This window comes from Nestor notabilis, unplaced genomic scaffold (assembly GCF_000696875.1).
Source record: "Nestor notabilis isolate BGI_N333 unplaced genomic scaffold, ASM69687v1 scaffold12295, whole genome shotgun sequence".
NCBI lineage: Eukaryota > Metazoa > Chordata > Aves > Psittaciformes > Psittacidae > Nestor > Nestor notabilis.
Genome location: NW_009928311.1, coordinates 95,495 through 102,499, shown reverse-complemented (window position 1 = coordinate 102,499; position 7,005 = coordinate 95,495).

Sequence of the window (7,005 nt, the reverse complement as noted above, 5' to 3'; positions counted from 1 at the left end):
TAATCTTTTTTTTTTTTCCCTTGACTTTTTCCCTTAGTCATAGAGAACATATCTGAAGAGTGCTCAGAAGAGCAACACTAACTTTTACTTGCCTATGATAGTATCTTTTGTACTGTTGTCATGCCATAAAGAAGTCATTAAAAAAAACACCAAACACATGCTGTTTTCTTGCTGTTTACTCCTTATCTTCCAATTTTGCATTCTCTTGAAGTAGCACTTTTGGCATACCCAGTTTTATTTTTTTTAATGATAGTAAATGGTTAATTGCAGAAGTATTTTTCATTAAATTTTATCAGGATTATGGTTATATTGTCACTCAGTATTACAGTTCATGTACTTGTCAGCTGAAAAAAAACCCCATAAGAATTTAAAAAATGATTTAGGGGCAACTCCAACTTTACCTTTCAGAAATGACAGCTAAACATCAAAAGAAAAAAAAAAATACACATTCATGTTGCAAGGTTTAGGGTTTTGGTTGGTGGTGTTTTTTATGGGGGGAGGTTGGGTGGTTGGGTTTTATTTGTGGTTTGGTTGGGTTTTTTTTGGTGGGTTTTTTTTGAGGGGGGTAAAAGCCAGTGTAAATCTAGATTTAATTTTAGCTGTTAATCGTCTTTGCCATTTAAAGGATAAACTGTGTGTCTTAGGTAAAATTTGGCACATGTAATGCACCAAGCTCCCACTTTTCTTTTAGAAAACAAGCTGCAGAACTTTAAGTGAGAGGAGGTGGTTACTCCTGTTGTGTGATGATGGAAGTGTTGATGAGTTAGGCTACTGTGGAAGCATCCTGGCAACACTGACCTTGCAATCTTGGAAGAGGCCGTTCTTTCCGAGCAGCTGCCCTGCACTCCAGTGCCCTTATCACTAAGGCAAGGACTCCAGGACTTTTGAAGGCTCTAAAGCGGGCCAAGTAGATGATAAGGCTGCAGCTGGATAACTGCTGTGGGCTGAAAGTTGCTTCTAATAGCACAGTATCTAAGAAACGCACCCTAGAATTGCCATCAGATTTTGCAGCATTCCTGGTATTAGGTTATATGTATGCATGAGCTTGTCCAGTGTTGACAAACTATCAGCACATCCTGGCGTGAATGAAGTGGGTTTGTATGAGAGTGTTGCCTCTTTGTCTCTTATGTTTGTTCCTTCTCTTCTTAAAATGCCAAGCATACTCTTAAAGCTGATAACAGTTCTGAGACCTGGAAACAAAATTGAAATTGCCAGCTGCTTTCTTGGGAACCTGTGAAAAGCTGCCTTCCAGATACTGCACATGACAGCAAATCTTCATTTCCTAGCTGAAAATAATAATACCCTCTTATATTGCCTACTATAATAAACCTCTTACCCCACAGATGATGCAGTCCTGTAGGTGTGTTTGAAACCTAAAAGATATATAAAATGCTTGCTAGTCAAAGTGAGTTAACCAGCATAAAATTATGTGCATCTGATTAATTCTTATGCACTGCTGTGAGTCCATTTTTCCCCTTCATAATGCACACATGTTCAGGTGTTACAGAACACTACACTGATTTTGAATCTGTTATCTCTGAAAATGTTCTGAAGTAGCTTTTTATTTAATAGCAGACTTCTGTTAAATTAAGAATATTTTAGTGACTGTCTCTTCGTAAATTCCTGTAGAAGAAGTCAGTGCAGAAAGTAAACAGATACTGAACAGTCAAGTACCATTGTAATTTGCAATACAGGAGTGATGAAGTCTTGGATGACATAGCTGGGACCTGAATTGATGCTATTTAGAGAGTCCTTTGGTCTGTGAAATGGGTGATGACACTGGTGTCTATTTTTTGAGGACTATTTCCCACAGTTAATAAGCCATGAAAGTTATTTATAGTAGATCCATTCTTCTAAATGCCATTGTGTGTAATTAAACAGAAGGCATGTGATGCTTTAAAAAGTAAAGTCCAAAATAGAGATAAATTTAAGAAATCCTAGATGATAGGAGAACTGGGTGGAATGATAAGAATCAATTTCTGGTCACTTAGTAGTTGAAAGTAGAAGTTATGTAAATCTGTGCATCTGTGCTGCCTTGCATCTATGTCTCCCTTTCGTAGACTATAGAGGACCTATAGTTTAACCTTATTACGAGGGCAGTTGCTTCATCATCTTATCCTTAAAAATTAAGTATGAGGTAAAGGATCCTGTGAATGCCAAATAACTGGAGAACAAACACCAGCTGCAACACTTCAGTGCTTCAGAAATGCGGTGCAATACAGCCACTTACAGATAAGCTATCAGCAGTTTGCACTACTGGAGGCCAAAAGCTGAAGCAGTGACAGCAGAGGAACCAAGGTCCCTTTCAGGCCCCAGCACACCAAGGCAGCTCTTTGGCAGAAGAACCTGCTGCTTGTGGCACTGAGGAATTGGCATAGTGCTGGGAACAGTTACACTGAGCGGTGGTGTTGGTTTGGAAGGTCAGCCACATTCTTTCTCAACAGTTGGACATATCTAATAGGAGTAAAGGCTAGGAAGACTGAGAAGTTAGCTGTGTGACAGACCATGAGGGTTTTGGGGGAAACAGTGCTTGGATCTATAAATCTAAACCCAAAGAATGACTGAAAGAAAAGTCTTAATGTGTCAACCCAACAAGGTCACCTTAAATCTTGAAGTGAATAATCTGTTTGGTTTTGGTTTTTTTTAAATAGATTGAATGTGGGACACCAAAGTTTACTGCTGAACAGACAGATCTAGTTGTATTTATTTTATAGGATATTGGAGAAGGAATTACTGTAACTGCTACATGCTGCAGTTGTGTTTAATTACTGACAAAACTGTGCAGTAGAGCAATTTAAAAGTGAATTGTGCCTAGTTTAGTGGTGTGAGGTGGTTTGGTTGGGGTTTTTTGCTGTCCCCTATAAGGAAGAACATACCCTGGAAAGTTTTGTTACTGCAAGCTGATTTATCTTTAATGTAACTGGTAGTTTCTGAGCCTCAAAACAGCAGCTGGCTTTCTGGTATGTGACAATGTAACTTCTCTTGTAAATACACCTGATGGTTTCCTAAGGGAACTGCTGGTAAGATATTTCTTCCTTCCCCCTTCTCCTTCCTTCTTTTTCGCAACGTACTTAATCTGTTCATGTATTTGCACATTATTGTTTAATTTCTCTTCCCCTCATTTCCTACCTCCCTCTCCCAGCTTGCTTTAAGTATCACCTCTTTTTGCTGACTGTTCTGGTTAGTACTTTGCATTGTATATTGTCTTATTTGAAGACTGTGTAATTCTTTTGCATTTAAATCTGCAAAAACCTTGCTATAACATTTAGGTTGCATAATGTAGAACTGGAAATGCTTATTGTAAGCTCTTTTTGCTCTGCTTGGCAGGTTTGAAATGTCAGCTGAAGTTGCCTGAGTTGGCTTTAGAAACAACCAAGGTAGAGCTTTCCTTAGAGGCTGTCAGAATCAAGTGACTTTGAGAAGAAGTGACTAGTCTGTGGTGGTTAAAAATACAATGTTTATGAAACTGACTCCTAAAAGAGTATCTGTTAATTGTGCAAAACCTGTTTTTACGAAGAACACCTGAGCACTTAGTGCGTTTTCCTCAGTCAAACCTGTAAAATGAAACACTTTATCTCTGAGCTTTTTACAGAAGTAGTTTAATCAAAACCCTATTCATCTGGAAAAAATGATAAGCCTTAACTGTTCACATGGGAAAGATGTCTTTATTCCTGTATTTACTTAAAGGCTTAAGTATACAATAGTAAACTTTCCTTTGACTAGGACGTTATTGTTGTAGTAACTTAATGAGGTTCCTCAGAAATACCTTGGAGAGTGGCATTAATAGCAAATAGACTAAGAATAGCTTAGGGCAGTGCCCTGAAGGGAGCTGTCTGCCTTTCTTCCTTGGCTGGAGAAAAGACTTCATGGTTGTATATTCCAAAACAGGGTTTCAGGCACTACAAGAACAAGTACACAAGAGAGATGAAAGCACTAGGGAAACTTGAGAAATTGCATTCATGTTTAGTATCACACTGAAATTTCTTTGTTCTTTAACTTTCACTAGGAAATAGTAAGAATTCTGTAACACTGAAAAGCTATTTTCATAGCACCATTTTACTTACAGACGGCGTAACCCATGTTTCTAAAATTGGTAAAAATGAATAGAGCACAGAGTGTAAACCCTTTAAGTAGTTTCAAATGGGAGCTTAATGGAAGTCCAGCAGAGCTTGCCTGAAGTAAGCTCTCATCAAAATGAGATTTGTAAGTCATATTCAAGGCATGAGAAATGTGAACAGTGCTTCGTCAGACTGTCTGGGAAGGGAGGAATTGTGTAATCGATTGCCCTTTTAAGCAGGGAAAACTGGTGAGAGAAATCAACCTGTTACCCTTCGAATTACTCAGAGACAGCAACCCAGATACAAATAATGTGATGTTACAAGTAGTTTTGCTGTGCCCAGAGCTTATCTGCATACTAAACAAAATAAAGTTCCCTCAAATTACTTAATGAAAACAGGAGGAGATGAGGGTCCTGGGAACTACTTTGAAGACTCATTTGTTTAAGTAGTACCCTTCTGACTCCGTGTTGATCAGGCAGAGGGTAACCAGAACTTTGATCAAGTACTGAAGTCAGCCTCACTGGTGTGTGCCGTGTTGAACTGACACCACAAGGGATTTTTAGAAACCAGTCAGGCAAGTAGTTTCAGGGAACTTGTAGTTATTTCAATCCCTCTATGTAAACAAGCTCTTTGTAGTGTTGAGACTTCCAAGAAATGAATAAACTTTTAATAGAAGATGCAAGTATTCAGAGAGGCTCTTACTAAATTTCCTTACAATCTCCCCCTGCCTTCCAAAACCCCTGTTTCCTAGGGCATCTAATGCTGGAGTTCCTATGTATCCATAGGATACATAGGAAATAGAGGGAAAACTCATATGTTTAGGGTTTTTTCTATTTTTTTTTTGATAAGCATTGAAAATAAGTGTTTAGATTTTCTTTTTTTCCAATTTTTTGAAACAAAATCAGGTTACACCCCGCAACACCCTCCCCACTCTCCACCCCCAACCTACCCTCATACCAGTTTGTCAAGACTTCTTTGCTAAATCCTCCAAGAAAGAAGGTTTCTTCAGAGATGCTCCTCTTAAGAGGCCAAGTAAGTTTCTCACTGTGAAACATTATTTCCACCTAAATCTTGAATCAGGCCAGTGTTTATAATTACCACCTTTCTATAAAGAAGAAAGAAGAATTGATTGGCAAACCCCAATTCTGTTTATGAGTGTCTGTAGATTTGGCATTCAAATGTATATATTAACTGTTCATTTTCCCACATACCCACTGATAGAGGGTAAGTGTCTTGCTATTTAAACACAGTAGCCCTTCATGGGTTATTGAAATGGGCATCAGATCTTCTGGCTGGTGTGCTCTTTGAGGAGGAACTGTTTGTGTTTTCACTGAGGTCTGACAGCCTGTGGCGTTTGAGGTTGCCACAGAGTTCAATTGTTGTAAGCTGTCCTCATAGTCGTCTTACCTTAAGTTGTATTAAACAGGTAACTTTGTGTTTATCGATAGTTTGGGGTTTTTTGTCATATTATTTTGGCAGCAACATCTGAACAGTAACAATCTCTTCTAAGAGGAGCTTACAGATAAGGACTTGTTCCTCATTTCATTTAGGAAAGTGGCAATGTTATGGTATTAACTTTAACTGGGAACAGAATCAAGACATAAAATAGAGATGTCAGGTTCAGGATGGGCAAGAGAGGATAAAACTGACTATTAAAGGATGTACTGAGTCTAGTTACTTGTTGAAGTAGAACTCTGCATAAGCCTGGAGTAACTTGTTTAGGCAAACAAGCAATTGCATGTTTGCCATCATGGCAGTTATTCAGTGTATAGGAGTGTTTGAGTTAAAATCGTAATTGATAGAATGAAGTCACTAAAATATGCTGTTTGCTTTTAGAGAGTCTCAAAAGATTAACAATTAGAAACTAGACAGCGAGAATATACTGCTTTACATACTGTGCAGACTTTGTGAAATGTTTTCCAGGAAAGTTGAGCACAGCCATGAATCACTTATGGAAAACCCAGTGGAATGAATTAGTCAAAGAAATATTTGAGTGACCACCCTTCCCCTTTTGCTATCGGGAAATAATTCAGCTTTCCATGATTTTATACAAATCATGTGGCGTAAATAAAAAAGGTGTAGTTAGAATAGCAAGCAGTTACAGTTGCTGCTCTTTGACTTTCTCATAGCTTCTAAAAATGCATATTTTGAAACAAATATGAAATTTAGTATCAGACAAAAGTTATGAGTATTTTGAGGGAAATTTCATGGTTTTAAGATGCTCAGGGAATTTCTTTCTTCCCTGAACTTGCCTCTTCTACCTGTGTTTTCCTTCTGGCATAGTTTAGAAAAGGGGGGGCTATTTTCACTCTCTCTTCTGAAACTGTTACTTGTCTTCTCTCCTTTGACTGTCAGGCTTTTACTTTCAGGGTAATAACTAAGCAAAGTCAAAAACTGCGCAACTAAAATAACTATAGAAATGAAGGCTTCTGCATTGGTATTCCACAAGTTGTGGACTTGGTAATGTACATACACTGCAACATTGATTACTGTTGTTCAGAGAACTGATAGAAAACTGTATCCTCATGTATGGTAAATTGGCCAGATACCTCTTTATTGGGTTGTAATATTTTTTTTTTCCAGGTTATCAGCATAATTATCAGCCAAGACTACAGTCTATATGTTTTACCCAGGCAAACGCATTGAAATGTGTGAACTTCCATGGTTTTTGCACTGGCAAGTGTGGTTTGAACAGTGTTAAGAGAAGACTCCGGAGAGGCCTTACAACAGTCTTCCAATACCTAAAGAGGGCCTACAGGAAAGCTGGAGAAGGACTTTTTACAGGGGCATGTAGTAACAGGACAAGGGGGAATAGGTTAAGCTGAAAAAGGGTAGACTGAGATTAGACATTGGGAAGAAGTTCTTCCCTGTGAGGGTGGTGAGGCGCTGGTACAGGTTGCCCAGGGAAGCTGTGGATGCTCCATCCCTGCCAGTGTTCAAGGGCCGT